This window comes from Ischnura elegans, chromosome 9, assembly GCF_921293095.1.
Source record: "Ischnura elegans chromosome 9, ioIscEleg1.1, whole genome shotgun sequence".
NCBI classification, from domain to species: domain Eukaryota; kingdom Metazoa; phylum Arthropoda; class Insecta; order Odonata; family Coenagrionidae; genus Ischnura; species Ischnura elegans.
In genome coordinates this window covers 35,007,054-35,019,366 of record NC_060254.1, presented here as the reverse complement: position 1 = coordinate 35,019,366, position 12,313 = coordinate 35,007,054, and positions in this window count along the sequence as shown.

Here is a 12,313-nt window from a genome sequence, read left to right as displayed (position 1 = left end):
AATGCACAATATAGGAAGAACATGATGCGATCATTATTAGCTGCAGCAGATACTGCGAATTCAGTATCAGAGGTATAAAAAGTATCAGTGCTGGATGCCATTAATTGGATTAATTTGGCAGTGAAAGATATTAAAACATCAACTGTTAAACAATCTTTCGCCAAAGCTGGAATTCTGCCAGAGCTGATCCCCGAGGAAGGTAAAGAAAATAATTTGCATCCTGACATATCACCAATGTAATTGCATATTTACGCATTTACAGGATTATATATATGACCTTTGCTATTTAGGAGCCAATGGTGGATCTAAGCGAATTTGAAGTAAGTAATAAACTGAGATAACATGAGTGCTGAGAGATTTGTGGATTTCGACAACGATCTTCTCACGAGCAATGAAGATGGTTCCTTAACAGCCAATAATAAAGAAGAGGAAATCTGTGATACCGACGAAGAAGTGACCTTAATATGTGAAGAAAATAAAAAATCGTATAGAGAAATGTTGGTCTCGTCAAAAGAATTAGAAGAATGCAGTCTCACCAAAGATTACACTGATTTGTTTAACATCTTGCATGGGGCCATTGGCAACGTAGAAAATTGTATTCTACAGGAAAAAAGTAAAGACAGACAAAAATGACTGATTACTTCAAATAAACTACTTAAAAATAATGCGATGCTGTTCTTTTATAATTTAATTATAATTAATCACTTCATAATCGTCTACGTGTAGAATTTGAGTCAAACCATCCTTTTAGGCAACGCATTCAATGGACGTGATATGACTTTCGCGGTCTTTTTTGAATTGTCAGACCCTGAGTTAAGCGGAATACTGTCTTATCCGGAAAAAAGTGAAGGGCCCGAGAGATTCCGCTTAAGACAGGTTTCACTGTACCATTTATACGCTGATGACTTGCAGATCTATATTGACTGCGATCGCAATGCGATCTCTAGCGCCATTGCTCAAGTTAACGAAGATATCTCAATTATATGTGAATGGGCGTCTAAAAATTGTCTGAAACTAAACTCACAGAAAACAAAGAGCATTATAATAGGCAGCGCCAAGGTCTTGTCTTCCATAAACATCGGCTCACTGCCTAAAATTCAAGTTAATGACGTAGAAATAGATTATTCTGAAAAGGTTAAAAATTTAGGCGTTATTCTAAATAAAACACTAACTTGGGACGAACACATAGCATGCATCTCTAATAAGGTAATTAAATATTTGCACCAGTTAAAATGCTTCCGTAACCTAATGCCAATACCATTGAGACTCAAACTAGCGAATGCTTTGTTGATTCCTCATATTGATTACTGTTCTTTGGTGATGTCGAACATTAACAAATGTCAGATATCTAAATTACAGAAAATACAAAATTGTATCTTGCGTTATGTGTGTAACATTGGATATTATGAGCATGTCACTCCATATTATAAGGAATTAAAAATTTTAAAAATTGAAAAAAGAAGAAAATTTCAAATGGGTCTCTTTATGTATAAACTTTTAAAAACTGAAACTCCTTGTTACATTTTCCAGCCTTACATAGATAACTTAATGAAAAAAACAAGATTAACAAGAAATAAAAATAAATTAATTGTACCTATTCATAAAACAACCATGTACCAAAATTCATTTTATATTAATTCATGCCATGTATGGAATTCGATTCCCCAAGAATTAAAAAATATCTCAGGATTCAATAATTTCAAAAAGTCTTTGTTTTCTTTTTATTTTTATGATAACTGAATTTATATAAGCGTCTGCAACTTGCAATTTTTGGTTTGTATGTTTTTTGTATGGTTTTTGATTTTGTTTCATGTTATTGGAAATCTGTATAAAGGTGGTTGTTTGAGTTGGTTGGTTTAGTGTTTGATGATTTCTTCTTTTTTTTTATGTTAACCTTCTCAGTCTGAGTGTTTATTATTATGTATTTATTTAGGCTCCAAAGGAAAGGATTCCTAGAGCCAATAAAGCTTATTTATTATTATTATTATTATTCACAACTAATGAAACATGGACAATTGAATATTGCATGCACAATCAAATGCTATATATCAAAAATTGCAATGATTCATTCATTAATTCATTTTACATAACTCTTTTCCCATGAAATTTAAAGGCTGTCTTTTTTATATTAGAAATAAGGAAATAAAACTTTGTACTTCCAATATGGAGAGGTTTCACAAAGTAAAGCCTGAAGTTATTAGTTATATTTTTATATTATATTTTATTACTATGTATATTATTTTTTATATTTTAAATCTAAAGTTACAGCTGATTATCAACACCGGTGGCACTATACATTTATGTTTCACTCACATGAGCAGATATATTTACCAATGTCTCAACGCTGAACCGTAGTATTCTAAGAATCCATTACATAACATAAAAATATTCACATAGCCGTCAGTGTACATTACGTAGAAAACATTAAACCGCGTAATAAAAAAATATCATAAAATTCAGTATTCGTAGAAATCTGCAACGAGGGGACTCAGATTAATTACACGGGTTTTACAAAGATTTGTGTGCGAGCCGCCATAGAGATGGAAGAAACGGGTGAGATTATTTGAACAATTTTGAGCATGACAGTGCATGCATATCAGTGTGACAGAGACGAATATTATTTTCTAACTGTCGCTGGAAAAGCAAAATCAGAGAGAAACCGGCTGCCGAACGACATGAAATAGGAATTAGTCCAGGGGCATTAAAGGACCTTAGTAAAAATCAGTCTGCAATACTAACTTGTAGATCAAATATGTTACGTAATAATACTAAAAGGGTACGCACATAGCCAATAGCAACATGTATGTTGAGACTGCCTTGGGGATAGCGAGTGGACTTTTGTGTGTTTAAGCATTCACGAGAATGGACATAGCCATCCGGAGAAATACCACACAAGCTTCTGGTAGCGTAATTCAAGGGAATTAATAACATTATCGCCCCAGGATAGAATAAAATTTCATCCGCTCCCGAACCGGCAGGACAAAGGAATGAAAAATCGGCACAAAAACTTCCCCATCTTCGTAAAAAAATCAAGTCAAAACCAGAATTAAAAATAAAAGAGGAGATTTTATTATGTTTGCTCGGTTATTTCCGTACTATAAGAGGCGTGACATAGCCCGCGGCGGAGCTGGTTGGGTTCGGTTAGTCCTCGTTGGTCGTTTTGCGCGAGGCTGGTTATTGTCTGACTTGACGTAGCAACACGACGATCAATATCACGTAAGATAACACATTAGGCGAAGAAAGGAAGGAATTTCGATACGAATTTTTTGAGTTATGTTCGAAGATGACCTTCGTGGAGATGAAAGTATCTGCCACCAGCTCCTCGTCCTATCGTTTTCGAAGGTATGCGTGCAGAGTATAGTTATTTCTGCATCACAAAGCCCGATTAAGGCTGGTCATACACTGGAAGCGTATTATGGCGGCTCCGCGCTTAAGCGTACTCGAGAGGCAAGAAGTGGCAAACAAGATGAACAGCTACAAGCGTAGGGATCGTCCATTGCAAGCGAACTGGCGCTGCAAGTGGACTTGTGTATTCGTAAAAGACATGTGAGTTTGGCCACGTTTGAAAAACAAAGTTATCAGTAAATATGGATTTCGAGGAATTATACCTGCTCGACAGTACTTGCCCCGTAAGATATCGGATGCTAGCTGGTAATAAAAGATCTTGTTGGGTGAACCGAATTTATCAGAAGAGGACGACGATGGGAGAGTACAACTATTCGCATATGGATTTGGAAAATGAACCGCCAAAGTTTTTTTACGACTATCGGATGACAGAAGGCCTTTCCGTTATATTTTGAATAGTAAAGAGAAAATTATAGATAAAGGAAGTCTCAGTTCAAGCGTCTACGAGCGATAAATATTTTAAGGCATAAACTTTTATGCCTTTAAATATTTCTCTCTTGAACTATGCTTCCTCTAGCACAGGAAATCGCTTCAGTCTTTAGTAAACTGTGGCTGTAACTACTGCAATTATTAATTAATCTATAAATGGATGAATTCTCCTCCATCGTTTTTTTTTATCACTGCATTATAAGTTAAAAATCTTGCATTCCCGTTTAATGATTCCCCATTTCTATTTGACTACACAGCCACAATGCTGACTTTATGCCGATTTTCTTGACCACACAGTATTACATGATGCGCGAAAGTTGTTCCAAAGAGATACAGAATAAAATTTCCATTTTCTAAACTGAAGCAGTAGAAAGTGTGTTGTGCAACCGATAATTACGAATAACTACTGACAATAACCTCATAAATAACACGCTCTGCCTGTAATCAGCACTAAACGATTGGTTTCTGCGTACCAACACGCTCAGCCAATTATGGGTCTTTTGCCGCTTCCCTGAGATGCATGCATTGCACACCTGAAAGGATTACTTTCTCCAGTCACGAAAAATCTCCAAGGAACTAACCGACAAACATGCAATACACATTAGATTTCATCCTATTTCCTCATGTGCTACTTACACTCAAAACTTGACGCAGGAATGAAACTAATAATATCTCATCAGATGGAATGATTTCCTTCGAAGGCAGGAAATAACATGCTACAACGCGAGAACTTTGCCCATACGATAAAGCAAGAAGGATACGCAGGTTCAAAAGCCTTTTATGTTAACATGTCACAAAGACAACATATTAATTTCAAAATTTATGCACGTTGCACATTAAATGTTTCCATACTTCATAGTGATTCTCGTAGAAGACATCGGTATTTTATTAATAAATTGAATTTCTTAACCTTGTATCGTTCATCAAATAGAAAATAAAGAAAACTCAAGAAACTTATCCGCAATAAAACAGCTAAGAGGCGATGACTTGATCAGAGAGTTAAAATGAACACGAATTACATTTTAAGCATACTTTTTACCTCCATAACCTGAATTAAAATGCGGCACAATAAGAATTTAATTTATTCCTCACTAACACCCAATAAATGGTACGATTCTTGGTGTTATAACTATGATTCTCCCTCATTATCTCCACCAAATTCACTCTTTAACTCTAATGAATAAAATGCTATAATAGTTCCGTACAGCTTCCATTGGAATATATATGGGCCAATCTTTGTAGCTACCGCATAATATATTTCGCTTAAGAGGGTAATAACATGGTGAAAGGTAGTTGGAAAACTGAAAAAGGTCAGTTTCAAGCGTTTTTCCTCATTGATAAAATATTTTAGTGCATCAATTTCCAGATAAACGTCACATCTAAGGAAAAATTTACCCTAGATACGGAATGGAACCACGGACCTTTGGTTTTCAGTCTACTACGTCACAACCAATTCCATCATACCCTGAAGACGCGGACGAAAGTAAATGGGAATTACATCAAACCCCTCGCGTGAACGGCGAAGAAATTCACATAAATTATCGTGGTAAAAAAGTCCCCTCAATCGGGAATCGAACCTGGTGATTAACTTTACTGGGAAGGGCGCAGACCACAACGCAATCCAGGATCCAGGAGAGAATGACCCCATGGCGCTTTTACCACGTTCATTTTGCAGCTAGGCCCAAGAATATCGCGATGGTCCGCAGCGATGCTTTGCTCCAATGCAGTGCACATCCCTAACTGCTCAGAGTTGGACTTATACGCGAAGTCGCTAATCATAAAAAAGGGTAGCTAAACATTCCTTGTAAAAAAAATAAAAGCAACTGCATGAGAAAAAATCTCCCATCTTAATTAGCTTAGAAATATTACAATTTATAGCGTAAAATATTATGGTTGCATTCTAATTAGAATGTAACCATACAGCACACTTTCAATTACATTCCTAAAAAACTTAGTGATTATAAAGGTAGGGCAAATGTTAAAAAAGAGAAATAGTATGGTAAAGAGGAATATACATGAGAAATAGGAATATGTACAATTGAGAATTTCATCAAGTAACTGTAAATTTTGTTGTAATTTTTTTTTATTTAGGTAGCAAATTTTACTTGGTTATGTTCGATACATATTGTTAATTTTCGCCATTGGTTTCGTATGTTTTTAGTGTACCTCATTTTTACATGATGAAACGCATGCGATATGCATGGGACAATCTGGCAGTAAAGCTGCCTACTGGGACCGCGATTGTCGAATACAGTGAATTCATTTACATCTACTTACTATTCCGCACGCTGTCTGAAAGGGCGTGTGGGGGATGGTGTCATGGCATCAGCCTTTAAAATAAATAATGAAATAAAGAAAGAAAACGCGCGTACTGAGTCCCGCCTAGCATTTATTTATTACTAATAGTTTTATTTGCAAGGTAGCATGTTCGTGTCATTAGCAGCACTAGGGCAACTAAAGAAATAGCCTATACAACTCTAGTGCGACCAGCCTTAGAGTACGCATCTCTTGTTTGGAACCCACATTATAAAGGAGATGTGACGAACTTAGAGAAGGTGCAGAGAAAAGCTGCTAGGTATGTGTCGGGAAGGCACAAGAAAACGGAGAGCGTTTCAGATATGCTCAGAGTTCTGGGGTGGGAGAGTTTGCAGGGGAGGAGGAAAAGGAGCAGGCTATGTGGAATGTTTAAAATAATAAGTGGGGAAAAAGCATGGAAAGAGTTTAAGAAGGACGTTACAAAACCCAGCTTTGTTGGAAAAAAATAACCACCAGTTCAAGATAAGTAAGTGCCGATCACAAAGGACAAATGCAGAGCAGTTCTCCTTCTTGAATGGGGCCATAAGGGACTGGAACCACCTACCAGTAAAACTCTCCCTTTCTCCTTTGGTTTTAGGCCCTTCATCTGCCTAATTTCAACCACGCTAGACCTCTCAAGACTTGTGTTACTTGTTGAAGTCTCTTCTCCATCTTCATCTTTGCCATCGCCACCTCTCGCCACACTAACCATTCGTATGACAAACATTGAGAGCACCTTATCCAGGAGATCCATGAAACCTCTCTGCATCCACTTGGGGGTTACTATTTGAGCCCTTCCCAGAAAAATTATATATTTTTAAAAAGCGGTTGAAGAGGTAGGGACCAAGGGTTTCATTATGATGTTTTCCATTTTTTTTCATCGTATGTTCATGTTGCCACCAGGCCAATGGCCTACTTTTAACAATGTAGAGATGATAAAAATAATAATAATAATAATAAACAAAGAATTGTAGTACTATCAGACATTGGGAAAGAAGCAATAAATATGAATTGGTTCAACCAGGAAAATTCTCCTAGTTTCTGGTCTGACTGCGCGTCATTGTCCTGAGTACATGGCCTGCGTCCGACAAGCGAAGGCGTTTCTGACTAGGCTAGGATGAGTGCTGCATGCCTGGTGTGAAATCACCCCGTGCCACACACCTTAGTGGTGGCTTGCACGGTACTTCGTCGATGTAAATGTATTAACGCCCCTTACTGTTCGGGAGAAAAACGAATTCTTATACCCATCCGTTAAGAAAAATAGCTCCTCACCCCTGATACATTCTCCTCACCCTGAGTATGGGGAGGACAGAGGGTGCGGCAGTAAGTATTCGGAATGCATGGGAGAAGTTGAGAAATGGGTAGAGAAAGAGGCAACGTATTTATTTGCCCGTGAAGGGAGAAGATGTCCTCGCAAGGTCAGCGAGGACTCCAAGAGGGGAGGGAGCGAGTTAGGGTTGGGCACGGAGCAGACCTTCGCAAACTGGATGGACGGAGAAAAAAACTGGGGAGAGAGAGAGTACGTGATCATGCGTGCTCGACAGAGAGAGAGAGACTCGAGCGCCAAAGGAGGAAATGTATAAAAATGATAGATGGTTATGAAGGAGAGCACAAGAGAGGCAGGTGATGGAAAAATACTGGACTGAATTCATCGACCGCAGTCGCTGCGATCGCTCACACGACTGTTGGCATCTTGAATCGAAAAAATTTATTATTAAAATAAGACATTGTTATATATCCACTGAGTTTCCACTAAAATGTGGAAATATTGCAATGTCTTATTTTAATCATATTAAGAACTTCCACCATATCGTGCCCAACATCATGCAAGATATTTAGTTGATTTCGCATAGATAACTTCAATCTCGACTAGTTTCGTCGCTGAGGGACATCGTCGGGTCTAAATACAGGTAAAGAATGGCCTTATTCAGGGTTTTTCAAGAGAAATATGCAATACTCCAGGAGGTGATACATCATCAGGTCTAAATACAGGTAAAGAATGGCCTTATTCAGGGTTTTTCAAGAGAAATATGCAATACTCCATGAGGTGATATGGTAATTTTAAGCATTTCAAGTCCATGAACATGGGTCCGCAGCTCCTTAGTTCCTGAACTATGGCAACGTAAAACATTTTTGTGCACTTTGCTGTACCATAAAAACTGTTTTCCTGAGTATCCAGCCAATTCAACATTTTATTCGGCACACTGGATTTTTAAGGGAAAGAAATTATTAAGGTTGGACGAAAATGTGCGATCATAATTGTCTGAAACAATTAATCTTTGAGCTTAATTAAACGAGAGCTGCAAAGTGCATCCAAAAAAATGTTTGCGTTGCCATAGTTCAGTAACTAAGGCATTGCGACTCCATGTTTATGGACAAAAAGTGCTTCAAATTGTCTCCCCTACCACATCCTGAAGTATTGCAGATTCCTCCTGAAACAATATGTATATTCTGAGTCGGAGGACGGAAGAGACTTGAGTGTCGAAGGAGGAAATGTATAAAAATTCTAAGATGGCTAGGAAGGAGAGCACAAAAGAGCCTGGTGATGAAATATACTGGACTGAATCCATTGACTGCAATCGCTGCGTTCGCTCACACAATTATAGGCATGTTGAATAGAAAAAAAACTTTCTAAATTTCACATAGATAACTTTAATCTCTACCCGTCGCTGTGGGTCATTTTCAGGTATAAATAAGAAGCATGGCCTTATATCCACAGCCAGTAGGGGTACAAGGCTGGCCAAGATGGGGAAGCTAGGATGACATACCCTAATTCTTAGCTTCCCCACCTTGGCCCCCCCTATTGACCCTGCATTTGTACCTGACGATGTCGTACAGCGACAAAACTGGTCGATATTAAAATTATATATGTGAAATCTAAAAAGGTTTTTCCATTCAACATGAAGCAATTTCACGAAGTCATGCCTCAAACCATCCACTTGACTGATGGCATGCTATCCTTTCTCCATTTTCATTTATTCGTAATTTTTGCACAGGACTTTACGAGAATAACCTCGTTCTCTAACCCTTTAAGTCAGATATTTTTTCTCCTTTTCGGTGAATTTTTTTTTTTACTATTTAACTTTTATGCCAGTCCCATGAACACTAACGCTAAGAGGTTTGGCTATTTTTAACGTAATAAGTTTTTGTGGTTTATGCCCATTTATAGGCGAGCACGCATATTGCAAGGTAAAAGTCCCCTAAAGGTCATCACCATTTTAATGGACGTTGTTCGGTAAACTTCTTAATTTTATTTGCCGCGAAGTGGTGCATTCAGTTTTACTTTCGTTTCTTGGAATGTGTTCGCCGTAAGAAGGCAAGAGGTTCTCCTTCTTTTGACCCTCGAGACGAGAAGACAGTAGTTATAAAGAACGTGTGTGCTACGGATATCCAGGAGAACCTGCCCCAGATACCACGCGCCAGGTCGCCATGGCATTGAAGCCTCCGAATTTTTGTAAGTACCATTCGGCGGCATTCCGTTCCTATACAGTCAACTTTTTCGCCTTTTGATTATTCAGCAGACGTTATGACTGAAAGGGCTAAGTTGTCCATCTATCGTCACTAACTGATCTTTAAATTGCTCGTCACTAACTGGTCTTTAAATTGCTCAAATCAGGGTGCCTACGTAAAATGGGTGAAATTTGGATGCATGACACGGCTCCGCACCGCTCCGCTGTATCAAGGTTTCCGAGGGCGGGCCTTCTGCCGCGTCCGCCCTAACACTACATCCTTCCCCACGGCACCCATAAATCACTCGCGACACTCGGTCTAATCATCGAGCCATCATGCCCGTGGTATTTCGATGGACGATATCCAAAGCGAGAGGGCGTGAGAAACGGTACCATCCTAGGGAAATTGAACAAGGTGACCCTTAAAACGAAGAACAACAATAATTTAGAGGGTAAAATCGATGAGTACAGACCCTTTCAAAAGATTTCTCTCGAAACAATGTTTTCTTTCTGTGTCGACTAAAAATAATTCTGCCATTGTCAAGGCTTGAGGATAAGTTGAACATATGAGCAAGATTGAGTAAAAAAAACTGACATTAACAGACAAAAATACGTTTTCGTAAAATTTTTTGAAGACCTTATCAACAAACCTTTGTTATTAACACAGTCGTATTAATATCTGCACAATGCAAAATAAATTTATTTAAGACTCTCATTAATTCAACATCTCCCCAAGCCATAATGATGGGCCAACAAGTGTGCGAAATATTAAGTACAGGACTAATTTTATATTTCAATTGATCAAAAGTCCAATCACTCCCGAATTTTACAATAATTTACGCTAAACAATAGTTGTTTCTTGACCGTGATTCCAGGTTTATAACAAGAATACCAAAACTGACGATTCTCTAGTCGGCCACTAAATAGTAGTAGAATTGAGTGTTCGGATGCGTCGACGCCTAGGTCATTCTGCACCACTTCTCAGTTATTTGATTCAAATCGTTTATTCAATGGGTTGCAAATGCGTAATTTATTTACATAAAATAGGTAGGAACTTTTATATTTTACTAAACAGACCGATTTCCTTGAGAAATAAAATTACATAATTCAAATTAGTAGGGTGGTCTCCAAGAAGGGATTCAAGGTCCCCCTATATTGAACCGTATCCACTCGACACGGTATTTGTCACATACTGTAAGGATAAGTCGGATACTTAAGGGCACCTACACTCATCACATCTCTTCGGTAAAGGGAAGCATGAGTCAAAGGGCTTATCTTTACTCTATCCTTAGCCTAAATGTGTAGTTCAATACTCAGTCCACCCATTTGACTTCATCATTCTTCGGTATCACCACATTTCGAATGCTTCCACTCTTGACTCCTCTGCTGTTGTCAACGTCGCTTCCTTACAGAAACACGCTCCATTTGCTCGCATAAAATTATCTGAGGTCACAGATCACCGAGAGAATCGCTGGTGCATGGGAACGCAGGACGAAAAGGCAAGCTACGGTCGCGAGCACCGCGAAATTGGGCGGCCGGCCGTCACAGGTCAATCAAGTGGGCCCAAGTCCCAAATCGTACGTCATTTGTTATATCCCTGACCAGCAAGGATAGCCATACGGGTCAGGGGTATAATATAGGAGGGAGGTCGTAAATGACCTTTAAATCGCCGCGGTCGAATTTCTTCGCCATTAAAATATACGTATACAGGTCCACAGATTGTTCCGTAAACGACTCTAATGGGGCCTAATCCGAAAACGAGGTAGTTAGGCAAATCGAATACACCGCATTTAAATTGCTCCTGGTGTCAATTTACTCAAGGAAGTGTACTCAGTTTGAATCACTGTCCGTCATAACTACTGAAAAAATTGCATTGGGCTGTGAGAGTGTAAGAAGCTGAATTTAAAAGCGAGGTAGGGCCGGCTCATCTTCACATACAGACTGCTCCCACCTTGCTACCATGTCTCCACCATGAATTTAATATAGTGCCTACATATCGGAAGATTACAAGTGCTTCTCCAAGGAAGCAAATGTATGAACAATCATGCAGATAAATGAAGGGTATAGGCCTTCGAAATGTGTGCTACAGAAGAATTATGAGGATCATAAGGATCGACCGAGTTACTAATGAGGAAGTTCAAAGAAGAGTATGAGAGAAGAGAAGGCTCATGAAATCCTTAATAAGAAATCGAAGCAACGGGCACATCTTGAGACACAATGGCCTGATGATGACAACCTTCGAGGAACAAGTAGATTTTAAGAACGAAAAAGGAGGAACTCGAATAAAATACATGGAAAAAGTAAAGAAGTATGTGAAAGGGAATAAATACGTAAGTGGGAAAAGATTAGCTGATAGGACAAGAGTGGAGAGCTGCGTCAAAGCAATCTTAGCATTGCTGGCCAGTGATAATCTAGGAGAAGCGACCCAATCTATACTGTCCTAAACAACGGACAACCAAATATTATAACTCATTCGCAGTCATAACTCTTTTGCTCACACTATCAAACTTTGTACGCACCAAAATTATTCTAAATCGAAACTGTATAATTATTAGTACGATATCAAACCCTAAACTAATTTTTATTCGAGGAAACAATACAGTTATACGTTCCTCTACGGATAGCATAGGAATGATAAGGAAGCCATAAAAATACTCAATGAACTTGCCTTCATATGTATACGTGTGTACTTATGATTTAATTGCAATATTTTTATCTAAAAAGTATTAATCTAG